At 46.0% G+C, this 20,726-nt stretch overlaps 1 protein-coding gene across 5 annotated transcripts in view; it reads right to left on the bottom strand.

Annotated features, from left to right (window-relative positions):
• The window catches only part of acsl4a (acyl-CoA synthetase long chain family member 4a), a 98,171-nt gene that overhangs the window by 40,586 nt on the left and 36,859 nt on the right, over window positions 1-20,726 (bottom strand). Inside the window, exon 1 of one of the 5 annotated variants that reach the window (XM_072505729.1) lies at window positions 19,053-19,143. The exons of the other annotated variants lie outside the window; for them this stretch is intronic. The gene's annotated coding sequence lies outside the window, so the exon portion shown is untranslated. Of the gene's footprint in view, window positions 1-19,052; window positions 19,144-20,726 lie in introns of those variants that run through there. 5 annotated transcript variants of the gene reach the window in all.

Genomic DNA, 20,726 nt, shown 5'->3' with positions numbered 1-20,726 from the left:
TGTGCTCAATGTAGCATGGATGTGATAGGCAGCATTCCCTTGTTCTGTGCTGTAAACCAGAATCCTTAAATTGCCCCCACCAGTATTTCATCCTGATGTTTTACAGTTCAAAGTGCTCGCTCCCAGATTGAAAAGGAGTCATGCATAATTGCTCGACTGAGTATTATTTTAACAAGTGTGACAATTTGAAATGAAAATGAAAATCGCTTATTGTCACAAGTAGGCTTCAATGCAGTTACTGTGAAAAGCCCCTAGTCGCCACATTCCGGCGTCTGTTCAGGGAGGCTGGTACGGGAATTGAACCGTGCTGCTGGCCTGCTTGGTCTGCTTTAAAAGCCAGCGATTTAGTCCAGCCCCTTATTTCACTCGCACGCTGTTACACGTCCTGCTGACGGCACCTCATGTTTCTTTGGAAATCCTGAACTTCAGCTCACAGGTTAGTGCGCGGAGAGCATGGGATTGAAAAGCAGTCAGCACCAATATACGGTACAGCTTTGTACAAGATTTTGCTTACCAATAAATTGCGCACAACAGGCTCTGCCAGAGAGAGAAAGAGAGTTTGAAGTGCAGAAGAAGTAAACTTACATTTGTGGGTGAATATCTATCCTGGCCAACGAGAAATCATTTTAGCGCCCGATGGAATCGCAAAAGGTATACAGTAAAACCTCCAGTGTCACAACATCAAGCATTCCTAGTGCAAGTCTTATAACTGAACTGTGGCCAACAATGTATACGAGACTTTAGCCATTTCAGAGTGCAGTTCCGTAGCAACTAGTCTCATGCTGAACCACACAGACAGCAAGACAAAACTTCCTAAATCCCGGCTGGATTCCAATCTCATACCAGGTGGCGAGATTACTGAAATTGTAAGTAAGTGAAGAGGGGAACTCTGTTTCCAAATCAAAACTCTAATTTGCCTTTGCTCTTTCACAGTGTGAAATATTAGGTTCAATGAAAAGAGCTTGCACTATTGGGGCCCTTAAGCAAAGATAGCAAGCTACAACCTGCCCTTGCAACAGCCACGGTACGGACAGAATATCTCAATACAATATGTTAAAACATTTATAAGATTTTTAATCGATGCACAGCCTGCCCCACACAAGTGTACAAGCATAGACATTGCTCAAGAACAGAATATACTCAAGCCACGATATCAACAGGCTTCTAACTGACAGTGCCATAAACAAAGCTAAGGTACTGCGCTCCTGCTTGAAAAGCAATTAGTCATCCAAGGACAGACAGTTCCCATTCAACAGATAGATTTTGTAGCCCGAAGGAAAGACTGGGCAGCTGAATAATGTAACGTGTTTTTAGTAATATAATCCAACTGCACAAGTTCAGGCTTATTTGTGTCATAATACAGATCTGTGTTTTGATGCTACTCCAGGGCCTACTGTTGCCATTTGTCACTGCAGAAATCTACCAGAGCTTCATTGGACGATTCAAATTTGAAAATGTATGATGGTGAATCATGGAGTGTGCCACAGAGCACCAGGGAGCAAGTCTGCAGTCACATCCAGCACCTCCAGCAAACAGCCCGCGATGAAAGCAAAATGCTGGAGATTTGAGATTAAAATACAGAGGTAGAAATAAGCAGCAGGTACAGCAGCGTCGGCGGAGAGAGAAACAGAGTTAACATTTTGAGTCCAATAGGACTCTTCTCCAGAGCCCCAAAGAGGAGTCACATTGGACTTGAAACGTTTGTCCCAACACCAATCTGTTTGCAGCAAAAGAGCTGCCATAAGATGAGAGCGGACTACAAACTGAACGTCTACACCTTCATCGAGCCGCGAGCGGGATAGTCTGTCATCTCATAACTGTAGCAAACCGCAGCAGAAATGGCGTGGAATAGTGGACACATTTTCCTCTTCTCCCCTAAAAGGTGGCAAGTGCCACAGCATCGTATTCAGGTTAAAGCTAGTAGATTTGATTATACGGCGGCACAGTGGTTAGCACTGCTGCCTCACAGCGCCAGGAAACCCAGGTTCAATTCCAGCCTTGGGTCATGTTTGTGTGGAGTTTGTATGTTCTCCAAGTGTCTGCGTGGGTTTCCTCTGGGTGCTCCGGTTTCCTCCCACAGTCCAAAGATGTGCGGGTTAGATGGATTGGCCACGCTAAATTGCCTTTAGTGTCCAGGGATGGACAGGTTCGGTTATAGGGTTACAAGGATAATACAATATAACAATCTTTATTAGTGTCACAAGTAGGCTTACATTAACACTGCAATGAAGTTACTGTGAAAATCCCCCAGTGGCCACATTCCAGCGCCTGTTCAAGTACACGGAGGAAGAATTCAGAATGTGCAAATTACCTAACAAGCACGTCATTCAGGACTTGTCGGAGGAAACTGGAGCACCCGGGAGGAGACCCACGCAGACTCACGAGGGAGAACGTTCAGACTCCGCACAGACAGTGACCCAAGCCGGGAATCGAACACGGGTCCCTGGCGCTGTGAAGCAACAGTGCTAACCACTGTGCCGCCCTAATAGGGGATAGGGCGGGGGGAGAGAAGTGTAAATCAGCAGCTCATTCAAAGGGACAGTGCAGGCTCGATGGCCCGAATGGGCTCCTTCTGCACTTTAGGGATTCTAAATATAGCCATTACATACTTGCAGGATGACATAGCAAGTTCGTGATGGCGCAAAGACTTAGGAAAACAAATAGAACCGGCCCACAACGGAGGCGGTCTGGGAGGTGGGAGATTTACAGGAGATGTGCTGTTCTCATTTATTTCAATCTTGCTGATAAGATCACATCCTGTTTAGTTTTCTTAGAAGTAGAACTTTAAAAAAAAAAGAAAAATGAGTAAATCCAATTTTTTCTTTCCACAAGCTTTGCAAAAGGCCTCAATTTGTCTTGATGTAATCGGCAAGTTTTGAGCTTTGCTGCATAGTGAAATCTTTTAAACCACGAAGAGCCAGCTTGCACATTGACCTAACTCGCTCCTTCATTTGGAGAATGTCTATTATGAAGCTCTTTATACTAAATCAAGACAGTTACGAATACTTACTTCAGCGCGATGTCAAAATTTACGATGGCTTGACTGCTGATTACCAGGTGCATTCATGGACAGTGAGGATTCATACAGATCACACCGCGATCCAGTCAGTAACTATCTGCTTCAATTCAACTAGCTACCTTCTTAGCACTTTTGACCCTTTTTCTCGCTCTCAAATGGCTGCAAACAGAAATATTAAACCGACAACAAGTCGCAGGCCTCAATATATTCTGCATGTGCACATGGGCAGAGTATTTACCCCAGAATCTATTCATGGGAGCAAGTTTACAAGACAAGATATCCACTATGATCAATCAAACTAGCCTAAAGTATGCCCAACTTACAACTTTCAAGAGCAGGACTGCACAGACTTGAATATCTTTTAAAGCAGTTGTGAGGACAAATTAATTTTTAGGTTTGGTCTGTCCTCCAAAAAAAAAAAAAAAAAAACTGGATAAGATTCTGATTGAGACAAAATAGGGGACAGGTGCAACCCAGGATTACAAGATACATAAATGATGGAAGTGTTTTGGTCCATTTTAATTCATCGAACCAGCAGCACGCCCGTTAAGCATCTCCTAAACTCTGAATAACCATCTCCTTTAATTATTAGAATTACCGTTTTCTAGTTTGAATCTTCCTCTCCAGTTTAACTTACTGGTTTTCAAATAGACATATTCCCCGCCAGATGCCACTGCTACACATTAAAAAGCTCAAGTCTCTTCAGTCTTGTAGGCAGGTTGGCACAGTGGTTAGCACTACTGCCTCACAGCGGCATGGACCCGGTTCAATCCTGGCTCCGGGTCACTGTCCCGTGTGGAGTTTGCACATTCTCCCCGTGTCTGCGTGGGTCTCACCCCCACAACCCAAAACGATGTGCAGAGTAGGTGAATTGGCCGCGCTAAACTGCCCCTAATTGGAAAAAAGAATTGGGTATCCTAAATTTATAAAATATCGTCTCTCCAGTCTTGCCTCACAATCCAGCCTCTAACTCTGGGGATCAGCTTAAAAGACTTGCGTTTATATAGCGTCGTACATGACTGTCACACAGCCAATGAAGTACTTTTGAAGTGCAGTCACTGTTGTAATGTAGGAAACATCCTGTTGCGTCTCCAGCTGCTTCAATTCTCCCTGGTAATCATACTCCAGCTGGTCAGAATTGGGCACAGTTTGATGTTTGAGTCTATTGAAACTCCCAAGTCTCACTCTCAGCAATCTCACCGCCACTTACGATGGACGCACATCATCCATTTCCCTTCCGAGGTTTGGACTTGCTCTGCAATTTGATTCCACCATCCCTCCTAGTGTGTCTAGACAGCTGGTTTGTGATGCAGAACAAGGCCAGCAGCATGGGTTCAATTCCCATACCAGCTGAGAATTCTGAATTCTCCGTGTACCCGAACAGGCGCCGGAATATGGCTACTAGGGGCTTTTCACAGTAACTTCATTGCAGTGTTAATGTAAGCCTACTTGTGACAATAAAGGATATTGGTGAGAACACATGTTCTTCTCCAAATGCTCTCATGGTATCTTTTATATCCACTTAAACTGACAAGCTTCAGCCTCTGCTCCTACAGATCGCACCAACAATGTGCTATGATGAAGGGTCAGGCGCAAGAATTCGAACTCAAATTCTTTGGGGGGGGGGGGGGGGGGGGGAAGAAAGCGTCAGGCTCCAACTATTTTCTGACACAAGGGGAGTGGTCTGCTGACTGAACCAACTCTGACACAGGGGGAGTGGTCTGCCGACTGAACCAACTCCGACATGGGGGGCGTGGTCTGCCGACTGAACCAACTCCGACACGGGGCGTGGTCTGCCAACTGAACCAACTCCGACACAGGGGGAGTGGTCTGCCGACTGAACCAACTCCGAAACAGGGGGCGTGGTCTGCTGACTGAACCAACTCCGAAACAGGGGGCGTGGTCTGCCGACTGAACCAACTCCGACACAGGGGGCGTGGTCTGCCGACTGAACCAACTCCGACACAGGGGGAGTGGTCTGCCGACTGAACCAACTCCGACACAGGGGGAGTGGTCTGCCGACTGAACCAACTCCGACACAGTGGGAGTGCTCTGCCAACTGAACCAACTCCGACACGGGGGCGTGGTCTGCCGACTGAACCAACTCCGCAATAAGTTCTTTAAGCAGTTTTAGTTGGAACAATAATCAACAGAATGCTACTTTCTTTTGTTGTTGAAGGAAAATGGAATTATTTTGCTGGCGACCAGATAGAGAGAAGCAGTTCACGTTAGATACCCTGGATGTTCAATGCAAAGCACAATACGAGAGGATTAAGGTGGATCACTAAGCGTATCACTGACCACAATTTGTTTTTAAAATTCTAATGAAACAAATACATTGGATAAACTCCCGCAACAGTCTTCGTTTTATTTTCAGGTTCTTCACTTCCCGAATCAGAACTTTGTCGCACCTTCCGCTCAAACCCAGGCAGAGTTTAGATTTAATTGGTGTAAGCTGCGAGCTTGCAGAGGAAGCAGCTTTCGACCTGAAGAATTTGCTGACCTCAGGAGGGTTCAAGGAGGATTACAGGGAGCAGCAATAATCAAGCAGCTGATGATCCAATTTGTCTCTCTTGCCAGGTACCATTCATCTCTTCACACCATTGTGGTAGACCGTATTATATGTATTACAGTACCGGTGTTGGAGGTACTACTGTATTAGAGATACGTGGGTAAATCCCAGTCTGCTGGCTCCGCCCAGTGGACGGTGTAAAGAGGTGGTTATCCCCGGCTGCAGCCATTTTCTGTTACGAGCTGCTAGGGAACACATCTTGTCTAATAAAGCCTTTGATTATTCTCTAATCTCGCTTTCGCAATAATTGATCGTGCATCAACCACCAATTTTCAAAATGGCTAAAGAGCCTCACTTCTCGCACCTTTTCAGGCAGCGAGTTACAGATTCCCCACCATCCTCTGGGCGAGGTTTCCCCTCCAAATCTCCTGCCCCTATCTTAAATCTATGCCCCCTGGTTATTGACCTCTTTGCCAAGTGAAAAAGTTCCTTCCTAACTACCCTACCCATGTCCCTCAATTTTGTACACCTCGATCAGATTCCTCCTCGGCCTTCTATGCTCCAAGGAGAACCAGCACACCCTAAAGGAAGGTGTAGTGATATTGTCACTGGACTAGTAATCCAGAGACCCAGAGTCATGCTCTGGAGACCTGGGTTCGAATCCCGCCACGGCAATGATGAAATCTGAATTGAATTTAAAAATCTGGAATTAAAAGTCTAAAGAAGACCATGAAACCATTGTCGATTGTCATAAAAGCTCCACCTGGATCACTAATGTCCCTTAAGGGAAGGAAATCTGTCGTCCTTACCTGGTCTGGCCTACACGTGACTCCAGACCCACAGCAATTTGGTTGACTCTCACACATCCTCAGGGATGGACAATAAATGCTGACCCAGCTAGCGACGCCCACATCCCACAAGGGAATGATTTTTAAAAAACAGTCTCTCTTCACAGCTGAAACGCCCAGGCAACATCAATTCCTAAACAAAAGTTGTTAGCACTCAGCTTTCCATATGTTGTTTCAAACCAAATAATAAGAAGCAGATGCTTGGCTAACTTAGTCACCACTTTGCTAAATACTTGAAGACACCAACTATGAAAGTGCATTTGTGATGGCTATCCTGCATTGACCTTTTTTTTAAAAAAAAAAAGGCAAAAGAGAAAACTGATCAATACCACGATCATTTATTCCGAACTTAAATAATTTATTTTTGGGATGTGGGCCTTAATAGCAGTTAGTGCCCACCCGGACGGAGCTCCATGTGAAGGTGGCGGTAAGCTGCCACCTTGAACAGCTGCAGTCCTGCCGGTGATGGTGTCCCAAAGTGCGGCAATGTAAGAATTCCAGGATTTTACCCCAGCAATATTAATCCAATTAAGTACAGTTTGCAACATGGCAGGGAATCATCAACTCTCAACAGCACAGAAGTGGGATCTGTGCCCGTGGTGGCTCTTAGAAAAAAGCTGTCCGATTTAGTCTCACTCCATACCCTACAAATGAATCTTCTTTAAGCACATGTCCAATTATCTTTTGAAAGTTTTCAAGGAATCTAATTCCACTACTCTTTCAGGTAGTGTGTTCCAGAACTCTCAACGCCTTCCTCCTCCTTTCCTCGTCTCAGCTTGCCCAGCTACCTTTGACAATTTGGGAACATGCTCTCAAGTCCCACTGCTCCTGCACCCCCACACACCCACCCACCCATCAAATAGTACAATCTGCACTCCTCTTCAGTTCTCTGGCCGACGGCAGGTCTGACCCAAAGTGCCGTGACCTCCACCATGGGTAGGGCAAGGAGGCTGCTCCCAAATCCATCCCAGCTGGATACCCTGTTGTTATCAATCTGATCCACACCAGCCACCCTGACATCTCTCCCCAAGGAGTGAAATCTGCTGGGGTAAAATGCACTTTTGGAAGCATGTTGCATACCGGAGCGATGGATAGCGATTTTCTTTCCATCACAGGGCTGACCAGGAATCTCTCCCACTCTTACCGCCTACCACTGGGGTATATGGAAGGATTAGCAAGTCGACATCAAGCCTGTTTAGCCATCCTAGGAGTGCATCTTGTAGCCACATAAAATGGCTGCTTCCCGATTAATTTGGCCAAAACCCGATTTAAAATGGCTAACCGGAAAGGCTGATGGGAAAAGCAGGTAACAAGACACAAATGGACAGCTGCAGGCAGAATATCATATTCGGCTCTGGGGAAGTCGGCCCAGATCGATACTCAGGACTATTAACAGCCCATCAACCCAGACATCTGCTGTTATACTCAGGACTATTAGCAGCCCATCAACCCAGACATCTGCAGTTTAATCGGCTATCCCCGGGAACAATTGCAACATATTAGCAATTGAATACCGGGCCAGACCCGCCAGCTCCTGCAGTGGCCGAAACAAAGACAGGTGAACGACCACCCCCCGATCTGGGAATCGCCTCGCAATTGGACGTATCGAACCCAGTGATTGGGAACAAGTCCAATCACTTGGGACTCAGGGTCAAGGGCCGCCCCGAGAGGCGGGAAGCCCCTGGGCCCTATAAAGTGAGGGGCCAAGTTCAGATCTCGCTCTCTCTCCCTTCTTCGCCTGCTCGAGACCTTCGCAAGAACATCAACCGGCAACTGTAAGTTTGAATCCAGCGATCGCTATCCGATAAAGACTCCTAGACATCGACCTGTATCAGCCTTTCTGAATCCCACGGGCCAGATCCGATTCGATAAGCCATTTGTTTCCCGGACCTGGTGGGCCCTTCCTAAAGCTATGGCCAGTAGTGATAGGTTTATTATATAGATAGTAGGATTATTGTATAAACATTACTTTTTGTATATAATAAATGATGTGGAGATCCAAAAGCTAGTGACATCGAAACAAACCTGTTGGACTTTAACCTGGTGTTGTAAGACTTCGTACTATATAATAAATGACCGTTGATTTCAATCTTACTAAGCGGTGTGCTGACTTATTAATCATAAGTTGAACTTGAACCACGTGGCGGTATCAGAAAGATACCTGGCGACGCGTGAGCAAAGGTGACGTAATCAGAGCTAATAAACTAAGGCTAAAAAGAGCAACAATCTTTCTTGGCCATCAGGTCCTGGAGTGGCTCAGAGGCAGTGGTGCTGTCCACTGCTCCACAAGAGCAGAGTGCTGTAGGTGCTAGGAAGCCGAAAAAATTCTGAAACACTCAGCCGTGAACGAAACCAGCGACACCCACGTCGCATAAATGAATACAATTATTTTTTTCAAAACAGAGGCCAGGATTCCCACCCCAGGCAGCATGTTTTCCTGTGTACCATCTACAACTTGACAAGGCTCCTTCAACAAGACTTTTTTCAAAGCATCGGCCGCTAGTGGGATCTTCTGGCATCTGCCAACATCACTGGCCATTTTTGCGTTGCTTGCCGGCCGCACTACTGGGGACCCCGGGTGGGGGGTCACCTTTGGTGGGAGTGGAAGATTGTGTGCTCCCACCGGCAAGGAAGGACGGAAAATTCCACCCAGAGGGTTAACAATTCAAGTGGATGACATTTCATCAGAAAAGAGAATATTTAGTGATGTGACAGGGCTGTTAAATCCGATAGGGAAAAGGAGGTCAAAAGCAGAGATTTGCGACAGGGTGGAAGGCAAGGCAAGGTAGAGTTGATAACAGTGGGGCAAGTAAAAGGAATAAAAGATCTTCCAAGAGGAGACGCAACACCATCCAAAAGAAGGCACAGTGGTTCTGCTCATTTAGATAATACAGCTTCTTCATGGTGTTTCTCTCAACGGGCATCATACAAGCGTCCCTGTACCTTTTGGGAAGCTGCAGGTGGTGGTGTTCCAATGCATCTGCTGCCCTTGCCCTTCTAGAGGTCACAGGTTTAGAAGTCCTGTTGAAGGAGCGTTGGCAAGTTGGAGCCACTTTGTAGATGGTACACACGGGCTGCCACTGCGCACTGGCAGTGGAGGAAGTGGATGTCAAAGGCGGTGGACGGGGGGGGGCCAATCAAGTGGGTTGTTTTGTCTTGGATGGTGCTGGGTTTCGTGCAGCTGCACTCATCCAGACAAATGGAGAATTCTCCATTACACTCCTGACTGGTGCTCTGTAGATGGAAAGAGGCTTTATTTGTTTGTTTGTTTGGGGTGGGGTGGGGGGGAAAGAAAGAGAGAGAGAGAGAGAGAGAGAGAGAGAGCGAGAGAGAGCGAGAGCGAGAGAGAGCGAGAGCGAGAGAGAGCGAGAGCGAGAGAGAGCGAGAGCGAGAGAGAGCGAGAGCGAGAGAGAGCGAGAGCGAGAGAGAGCGAGAGCGAGAGAGAGCGAGAGAGAGCGAGAGCGAGAGAGAGCGAGAGCGAGAGAGAGCGAGAGAGAGCGAGAGCGAGCGAGAGCGAGAGAGAGCGAGCGAGAGCGAGAGAGAGCGAGAGCGAGAGAGAGCGAGAGCGAGAGCGAGAGCGAGAGCGAGAGAGAGCGAGAGCGAGAGAGAGCGAGAGAGAGCGAGAGCGAGAGCGAGAGAGAGCGAGAGCGAGAGAGAGCGAGAGAGAGCGAGAGAGAGCGAGAGAGAGCGAGAGCGAGCGAGAGCGAGAGAGAGCGAGAGCGAGAGCGAGACGAGAGAGAGCGAGAGCGAGAGCGAGAGCGAGAGCGAGAGAGAGCGAGAGCGAGAGCGAGAGAGAGCGAGAGCGAGAGCGAGAGCGAGAGCGAGAGCGAGAGAGAGGAGAAAGAGTCAGAACGCGAGCCAGTTTGACACAGAATACCCAAGCTCCGACTTGCTTTAGGAACCATGTCAACCCTCCAGGATGTTGATAGTGGGCAATTCAGCAATGATACTGCCACGGAATGCCATGGAGAGGTGATTGATTCTCGTCCATTTGAGATGGTCACTGACTGGCTCGAATGTTACTTGCAACCTATCAGCCCCTGCCCAAATATATTCCTGGGGGGACACATTTCCGATTTTGACAATATTGTTTGAGGTTGGAGTATAGGAGTAGGGATGTCTTGCTGCAGTTATACAGGGCCTTGGTGAGGGCACGCCTCGAGTATTGCATGCAGTTTTGGTCTCGTAGTTTCAGGAAGGACATTCTTGCTATCGAGGGTGTCCAGCGAAGGTTCTAATTCCCGGGATAACAGGACTGACACATGAAGAAAGACTGGACCGACTGGGCTTGTACTCACTGGAGTTTATAAGACTGAGAGGGGATCTCACAGAAACATATAAAATCCTGATGGGACTAGACAGACTAGATGTGGGAAGAATATTCCCGATGTTGGGGATGTCCAGAACTAGGAGTCACAGCCTAAGAACAAGGGGAAAGCCACTCAGGACTGAGAAGAGGAAGAACTTCTCTCAGAGAGCTGTGAACTTGTGGAATTCTCTACCACAGAAAGCTGCTGGGGCCAGTACGTTGGATACAAGAGGGAGCTGGGCGTGGTCCTTGCGGCTGAAGGGATCAAGGGGTATGTAGAGAAAGCGGGAGTGGGATACTGAATTTGCACGATCGGCCATGATCATATTAAATGGTGGTGCAAGCTCAAAGGGCCGAATGGCCTACTCGTGCACCTATTCTCTAAGTTTCCATGCAAACTTTGACAGATAAAACAATACTTGAAGTCTTCAGGGTCTCTCTCCTACCCCTCCCAGGTCAGGGTACAATTCTCTGTGCACATAAAAGGGCAATACGCACCTTCGGAACAGTAAGTAACATTACATACAATGCAAGTCACAAATCATGCATTAAATATTTCTCACAGACCTAAAACTCTACTTTCCCACTAGCTTTAGCTAAAACACCAGGATATGCAAATTAAATACGATCCATTGTTCAGTAAATTCCTCCGGTTTTAACTTCCAGAGATTTTGACATTTGACAGCACCAGGGTGGGGTGGGTTTTGGCTTCATTCGCTGCTAAATCTCAATCTCCATCCTGTACTGCGTGCCCAATCATGCCCTCTTATCTAAAAGAGGTTTAAGCTTCACTTAATCAAATAAAAATCAACCAAATCCCGCCACAAAAGACACAGATAGTGATAACTGCTGAGTAGAATTGGAGGAATCCGATAAATGTCAATGATAACGTGTAAAACATGCAATTAGGACAAGCACTGAAGGAATAAATATTAGTGGAAATCAGATTTTGGCAAGTGCACTTAGCATAGGAGCGAATGTTGACGGAATGGGAGCAGGGAATTATGAATGGACATGACACGCCAAGTGGGCAAAAGACGTGACAGATACTAGTTCAATGGTGGTGGTGCTCTTTTGAATCTGAAAAAGGAGAAATCAGAATATTTTCTTAATAGTGAGAGACCAGAAGCTGCAAAGGAATAATGGAATGTGTGTCAGTCTACATAAATCGAGAAGCATGGTGGCACAGTGGTTAGCACTGTTGCCTCACAGCTCCAGGGACCCGGGTTCAATTCCAGCCTTGGGTCACAGTCTGTGCAGAGTTTACATGTTCTCCCATGTGTAGGTTAGGTGGATTGGCCATTCTAAATTGCCCCTTAGTGTCCAAAAGGTTAGGTGGGGTTACTAGGATAGGGTGGAGGCGTGGGCTTTACTGGTGTGCTCTTTCCAAGGGCTGCTGCAGACTCGATGGGCCAAATGGCCTCCTTCTGCACTGTAAATTCTATACTTCACAGATACAAAGAAGCTACTGGAATGTTGGCCTTTACCTCGGGGGAAGTATTCAGAGTGAAAGGATGCTTCAATTGTACGGAACCTTGGTTGGAGAGAATCGTAGAATCCATACAGTGCAAAAGGAGTCCATTCGGTCCATCGAGTCTGCATCAACCCTCTCAAAGAGCACCCTACCTAGGTCCACTCCCCCACTGTCCCTGTAATCCTAACAACCCCCCTAACCTTTGGACACTGGGCAATTGATCATGGCAAATCCACCTAACCTACACATCTTTGGACTGTGGGAGGAAACCCAAAAAGACAAGGGAAAAACGTGCAAACTCCACACAGACAGACAGCCACCCAAGACTCACAATTGAACCCAGGTCCATGGCACTGCGCGGTCCTGAAGCATTTGAGATAGTGTTTATTGTTGGGTTAGAGCATTCAGTGACATAGGTCGAAGGAGGGTGAATGAGGTTAAGGTACAGATCAGTCAATATCTAGCTGATTGGCAGAGGGATGAATGCCCTCCTCCTGTTTCTAATATCAATATATTCTTATCGTAGAATCTTGGCTAGGAACATTTTGATAGCTAACTTCAGATTATCAGACAGTTAATCCACCACGTTACGATAGTAACGGTTAAAAGAGAAAACATGCAAGAGACAAAACACATTCCCGCATGAAAGAGAATTCACAAGATGATGATTGCATGACCTCATTACTGTAACCAAATCCCTGGAATCAGATGGTCATAAATCATTTTCACTCGGCTCCCACTGATTAGGAATCACCTGACATGTAATAGCTCTCGTGTATCCATTACTCTCAATACTTTCCATGACTACTTTCCAGGCACCCCCACTGGAAGGTGGCTGACCCCCACCTTAGCCCGGGAGCACGGCATGTGGGTTTGATACCTGAAAAAAGTGGTCAACGGCTGATCGAGCCCGCCCCACTGCTCATTCTAAATGGCACGCAGTGAACGCAGCGCTTCGAATGCAAGCTGAACATAAACTTTGTAACTCCACTGATGTTGAACAAGATGCAGACAGTAAAGAGCGTTTACAGGTTGAGCAGCATTTCTGCACGGAGACAGATTGCTTCTCAAGCACCCTGCCAGCGACTGGCAGATCGAGCGGTTCTTAGTCTGCGAACATTCCACTCGCATAATTATACAAATCACATGACCTGGGTTTAGAGTAAACAGGTCAGAAATCTATCTCGTGCATTGAGCTGCAGTTGTTCAGGTGAATTGTATTTTTTTTTTTAATTCAGAGTATCCAATACATTTTTTCCCTCAATTAAGGGGCAATTTAGCGTGGTCAATCCACCAAGCCTGCACATCTTTTGGGTTGTGGGGGGTGAGACCCACACAGACACGGGGAGAATGTGCAAACTCCACATGGACAGCGAGCTGGGGCCAGGATCGAACCTGGGTCCTCGGTGCTGAGGCAGCAGTGCTAACCACTGCACCACCCAAATTGTACTCTTTTAATTGTAAAATAAAAAGAACTTTAAAAAACGATTTGAAGTTTATTTGGCACAGCGCTACACTTTTCCCTCAAGTTATTCACATGCAAAACCTATTTAACAGTCTTCTAAAAAGTCACGCAGTAAAGCAAAATGATTAACCGTACCAGCATGATAGGAGTATTATACTGCACTCCCAACTAACTCCTTACCAGCTAATGCTTTCGACCCGCTGCGAGGGTCTGGAATGAAGAGTTGAGACAGGGCAGAGTTTTATTTATGTATGTATATATGCAATACACTAAACACACCCTCAGAACAGAGTCATTGCGTTCACGTAGTACTAGGTGAAAGGGGAGAAAGTTTGAACAGGAAGTGATTCAGAACTTTTATTGGTACACTTCGTCACCATGGATATTTTCTTTAAATGTGCACCATTAGTTAGCCATATTACATCAGGCTTTGTGACTGGCAACAAGCCAATTAGCTTGGATAAATTATACTCTGCTTTATACACAATGCCAGCAAAGATATCCATGTGACTTTTCAAGCTGGCAAAGGATTTAAACTGCACTTTCAACATGTTAGCTTTGGCTCTGTTGGTAGCAATCTCATCTCACAGTCAAATGGTTGTGTGGGTTCAAGTCCCACTCGAGTCTTGAGCACGTAATCTTCACTGACACACCAGTGCAGTGCTCTGGGGATGCTGTACCGTCAGAGATGCTGTCTTTTGGATGAGACATTTTTACATCCACCTGGCCTCCCAGGTAGATGTAAACAGGTCGTCCCAGGTAGGAATAGTTAATATCTCATCGTTAGGGATCCACTCGGAAGGAGCCATCACAGTAGGGTTGAAATTAAAATACAGATGGAGTGCTACAATGGGATGAGGGAGGAGTCGGCAAGAGTAGATTTGGAGCAAAGACTTTGTTAGCGGAACAAATTGCTATACGTGTGTCAGAATCGGTATAAGTAATAATAAAGAGGTCTCCAGTATTAGAACTGCACAGGTCAAGGGAAAAACCAGCAGGCAAGGAGTTAAAATGTTTAGAAGTCACCTGCACTGGAAATAATTCAATTGTCTCACAGGGCATTAGTATAAGAAAAGGGAACCACGTTATGGTTCCAGCCTGTCCGTAAGGGATTCTTTGTCCAGCCCAGTGCAGGGGATGAAAACACATTAACACCCGATCCAGAAGTTAAATATGTTGAACAGAATCCAAGAGATTGTAAAGAAGCATTGTGTTAGCGGATCGTTTTTCCATTAAAGAAACCAGGAAATATGCATCCTGATCACCTTGTATTGTTCCGGAAAAGCATACACCAGTGAAAAGGACTGGGAAAAGGGCTAATCAGCCATAGATATCCAAGGAAATAAAGGAGGGTATCAAATTGAAAGAAAATGCATACAAAGTGGCAAAATTAGTGGGAAACTAGATGATTGGGAAATCATTAAAGGCCAACAGAAAGCCATGAAGAAAAACTATAAAAAAAAAGTAAGAGAGTAAATAGCTCAGAATACAAACACAGAAGTAGCTACGGTAAACATTGGTCCGGACGGGGAATTTAATAATGGGAAACGAGGAAATGGCCGAGGCATTGAACAGGTATTTTGTTCGCAAAGAGGCTATGGCAGGTGCAACCTAGAAACGATCATTTTCACTAAGAACTTAATGTTGGGAAAACTAATGGGGCTAAAGGTAGACAAGTTGACTACAAGGCTGTGCTCCTGCTCCCGGCTTATAAGCAAAATCTGAAGCAGGAGAATCCGTCAAAGAAAGTCGTACATTGTTGGTCTGAGGAATCGGATGATCTCCTACGGGAATGGCTAGAGTCAGTGGACTGGTCAGTATTTAAAAACTCTGCAACCAGCCTGAACAAGTACAATACTACAGTAACTGACTGCCTTTGCAAGTGTGTACAAGACTGTGTGCCAAAGAAACAAATCCGCGTGTTTCCCAGGAAACCCTGGATGAACAGGGATATCCACTGCTTGCTGAAGTCTGGGTCTGAGGCGTTCAAGTCAGGCGACCCTGACCTCTACAAGAAAGCCAGATATGATCTAAAGAAATCCATCAAAGATGCCAAAAGACAGTACCGGACCAAGCTCGAGTCCCAGGCTAGCCACACGGATCCCCGCCGTCTATGGCAAGGTCTGCAAGACATAATGGGCTACAAGATGAAGGCATGTAAAAATCATCAGCTCCAACGCACCCCTCCCTGATGAGCTCAACGCATTCTATGTCCGCTTTGAGCAAGAAGCCAGCGAGAGCGAGCCCTCCACCCCAGAAGTCGCGGATGAACTTGCATCTGAGATCACCACTGCAGACGTCAGAGCAGCCTTCTCGAAGGTCAACCCACGGAAAGCCACTGGCCCAGATGGGGTACCTGGACGAGCACTCAGGTCTTGCGCGGATCAGCTGGCGGAGGTATTCGCAGACATCTTCAACCACTCTTTACAACAATCTGAGGTCCCTATCTGCGTCAAGAAGACGACCATCATCCATCCGTGTACCAAAAGAAAGTCAAGCAGCGTGCCTTAATGACCGTCGTCCAGTGGCTCTGACATCCATCATGATGTGCTTTGAAAGGTTAGTCATGGCACGAATCAACTCCAGCCTCCCAGATTGCCTTGATCCACTACCGTTTGCCTACCTCTGCAACAGGTCCACAGCAGACGCCATCTCCATGGCCCTGCACTCTACCCTGGAACACCTAGATAACAAAGACACCGATGTCAGACTCCTATTTAAACGACTACAGCTCAGCCTTCAACACCATCATTCCTACAAAACTCATCTCCAAACTCCATGGCCTCGGCTCCTCCCTCTGCGACTGGATCCTGAACTTTCTAACCCACAGGCCACAATCAGTAAAGATAGGCAACAACACCTCCTCCACGATCATCCTCAACACCGCCCCACAAGGATGTGTCCTCAGCCCCCTACTATACTTCTTATACACCTATGACTGTGTGGCCATATTCCCCTCCAACTCGATCTTCAAATTTGCTGATGACAATGACGAGACAGGAATGAGATAGAGAATCCAGTGAACTGGTGCGACGACAATAATCTCTCCTTCAATGTCAACAAAATGAAGGAGATTGTCATCGACTTCAGGAAGCGTAGTGGAGAACATGCCCCTGTCTACATCAATGGGAACGAAGTAGAAAGGGTCAAAAGCTTCAAGTTTTTAGGTGTACAGATCACCAACAACATGGCCTGGTCCCCCCATGCCGACACTATAGTTAAGAAAGCCCACCAACGACTCTACTTTCTCAGAAGAGTAAAGAAATTTGTCGCGTCAACTGCGACTCTCACCAACTTTTACAGATGCACCATAGAAAGCATTCTTTCTGGTTGTATCGCAGCTTGGTATGGAGCCTGCTCTGCCCAAGACCGCAGGAAACTACAAAAGGTCGTTAATGTAGCTCAAAACCATCACGCAAACCAGCCTCCCATCCATTGACTCTATCTATAATTCCCACTGCCTCAGAAGGTAGCCAGCATAATTAAGGACCCACACACCCCGGACATACTCCCTGCCACCTTCTTCCGTCAGGAAAAAGATACCAAAGTTTGAGGTCACGTACCAACCAATTCAAGAACAGCTTCTTCCCTACTGCCATTAGACTTTTGATTGGACCTACCTTGTATTAAGTTGATCTTTTCCCTACACCTTGCTCTAACTGTAACATTTATTCTGCAGTCTCTCCTTCCCTCCCTATGTACGGTATGCATTGTTTGTCCAGCATGCAAGAAACAATACTTTTCACTGTGTACTAATACATGTGACAATAATAAATCAAATCAAATCAAAATCAAGTCTCCTGGCCCTGCTGGAATGCATCCCAGGGCACTAAAAGAGGTAGCGGGGAAATAGCACATGCGTTTGTGGTAAATTTACCAAAATTCGCTTGACTCTGGGGAGGTTCTGGCATATTAGAAAACAGCAAATGTGACGCCACTGTTTAAAAGAGGCGATAACATAGGCCGGTTTAGCTTAATTTCTGTAATGGGGAAAATGCTTCAATCTATCGTTAAGGAAGAAATAGCGAGACATCTGGATAGAAATTGTCCCATTGGGCAGACGCAGCATGGGTTCACGAAAGGCAGGTCACGTTTGACTAATTTAGTGGAATTCTTTGAGGACATTACCAGCGCGGTAGACAACGGGGAACCGGTGGATGTGGTGTATCTGGATTTCCAGAAGGCATTTGACAAGGTGCCAACAAAAGGCTGCTACATAAAATAAAGGTGCATGGCGTTACGGGTGATGTATTAGCATGGATAGAGGACTAGTTAACTGGCAGAAAGCAAAGTGGGAATAAATGGGTGTTTTTCTGGTTGGTGATCAGTGGCTAGTGGTGTGCCTCAGGGATCAGTGTTGGGTCCGCAATTGTTTCAAAACTACATAGATGATCTGGAGTTGGGGACCAAGTGTAACGTGTCAAAGTTCACAGATGACACTAAGACGAGTGGTAGAGCCTAATGTGCAGAAGACACAAAGTCTGCAGAGGGATATAGATAGTTTAAGTGAGTGGGCAAGGGTTTGGCAGGTAGAGTACAATGTTGATAAATGTGAGGTCATCCATTTTGGTAGGAATAACAGCTAAAATGGACTATTATTTAAAGGATAAAAAATTATAGCATGCTGCTGTGCAGAAGGAGATGGGTGTCCTTGTGCATGAATCGCAAAAAGTTGGTTTGCAGGTGCAGCAGATAATTAAGGAAAATGAAATTTTGTCCTTGATTGCAACAGGGATGGATTTTAAAAGCAGAGGTTATGTCGCAGATGCATAGGTTGCTGGTGAGGCCACACCTGGAGTACGGTGTACAGTTTTGGTCTCCTTACTTGAGAAAGGATGTACTGGCACTGGAGGGTGTGCGGAGGAGATTCACTAGGTTGATTCCAGAGATGAGAGGACTAGCTTGTGAGTGGATACTTAAGTAGACTGGGACTATATTCATTGGAATTTAGAAGAATGGGAGGGGGGGGGGGGGGGGGGGGGGGGAAGGAATAGATAGGAGAGAAGCAGGAAGGTTGTTTCCACTGGCGGGAGAAGCTAGAAGTAGGTAGCATAGCCTCAAAATAAAGGAGAGCAGATTTAGGACTGAGTTGAGGAGGAACTTCTTCACCCAAAGGGTCGTGAACCTGTGGAATTCCCTGGTCAGTGAAGCAGTTGAGGCTGCCTCATTAAATGCTTTTAAGGCAAAGGTAGATAGATTTTTAAACAGTGAAGGAATTAAGGCTTATGGTGAGGGGTCGGGTAAGTGGAGCCGAGTCCAGAAACAGATCAGCCATGATCTTATTGAATGGCGGAGCAGGCTCGAGGGGCCAGATGATCTACTCCTAGTTTTTATGTAGATGTAGAAAGATCCTAAGGCACTAGTCAATGAAAATCTAGTGTTCTGGCCAATATCTGTCCCTCAAGCACCATCATAAACAGATTACCTGCTCATTATCTCATTGTTGTTTGTGGGAGCTTGCTGAGCTCGAATTGCCCATCACCGTTCCTACGTCACAACCATGATTGCACTTTAAAAACGCTTTCATTGGCTGTCAACCTTTTTGGGACATCCTGTGGTCGTGAAATAAAAACTGCTTTATTCGTAGAAAGACCAGAACAATTACAAATACATGGCAGCACAAAATTCACATTGGTAATGGAGAAGGTCATTAAAATTAATTCAATAAAAAGGCCATTTGAGGCATTGGGCTCAACACAGCAAGTTAGTACACGTCAGAGAACAGAGTATGGATTTGGCCATCATTCCCAGCAGGTTCATAAGCTTGGCTTGACTGTAGGTGCCATTTTATTTGGACCTGGTCGCGTATAGTAACCAACTCAAAACTTTGAGGGATGGATTTTAACCCTGCCCTGATCACCAGAGATCAAGGTGAGAAAGAGTTAAAAATCCACCAGGAAAGGCAGCCTACACAAAAGATCTTTGTTGAATATGCAGACAGGACCTCAATTATGTCATCACGTCTCGACTGCAATTTTACTCACGAGGACCAAGCCTTTGGATGAAAGGCCTGCCCCAACAGGATTGGAAGCAGAAAAAGTTAGGTTTTGAAAATGTACCCCTTGTGGAGGAGAGGGATTGGCTGACAGCGTGTTAAATGAGGCCTGGCGATTCAAATCGAGGCAACCGCATCCTGTCACAGATTGGCGAGATATTAACCGTTGGCTTCTTGCCGAGGGTTCAGATCTATCCAGTTCTCTCAGCTGAACCGGTCAGTCTGGCTGCTGTGCATGCTGGCGAGGAGAACAGGCAGAAACGTAACCAGGAGGGAGAGTTCAGAGTGTATAGTTTACAGTGAAATAAACCATAGTTCCTCAACTCAATTGGTGAGACATGAATGGATCACAGCAGCAATAAAACATCCAAATGAAAACAAAATACTTCAGATGCTGGAGATATGAAATAAACACTGTTCTGATGAACAGTAACTTTGGGACTCAATGTTAATTCTGTTTTTCTCGCCACAGATGCTGCCAGACTCCGCTTTGCCAGCACATTGCAATAATAAGACACACCAAATTGCCAGTACTCACAGCAGCATTCAACATGGTGACGAACAAAATGCAATTAGCTTGAAAAGGCTTGGCACCTCCACACTATTGTTGAAAGCACACAATGTTAATCGGACCAAAACTGAATATTTCCCATTTTTCCCGACCTACCATCTCTTTGTAATAAAGCAGCATCCCTAATCAAGACAACATACAGATCGTGGAGCATACTGGATTGAGGTACATGGATGGACTGCGGTGAATATTAACAGTAATAATAATGGTACTTTATTCAGCAAACATGTTGGCGCCCCAAAGGCAGGACTTCAGTGCGACTTACGCTGAAGAATTCACATACAGACTAAAACGTATTTTTTAAAAATAGGTCACAATCACATAGCAAAAAAAACAAAAGGACAAACAAATTCAAGTGCAGATATGGTGATGCGGCTGTGGGAGCCAAAGTGCTGACAATGCTACAAGCAACGAATTAAACCACCGCACAATATGTCGGTAAGCAGAGCATTGAACAAAATCCAACATCGACAGAGGTTAAAGTACTGCGTGCAGACAAGGAAAAAAAATGGGCACCCCCATAGAATGACGTA

Source organism: Scyliorhinus torazame, chromosome 5 (assembly GCF_047496885.1).
Source record: "Scyliorhinus torazame isolate Kashiwa2021f chromosome 5, sScyTor2.1, whole genome shotgun sequence".
Taxonomy (NCBI): Eukaryota; Metazoa; Chordata; class Chondrichthyes; order Carcharhiniformes; family Scyliorhinidae; genus Scyliorhinus; species Scyliorhinus torazame.
This window is presented reverse-complemented; position numbering and strand designations above follow the sequence as displayed.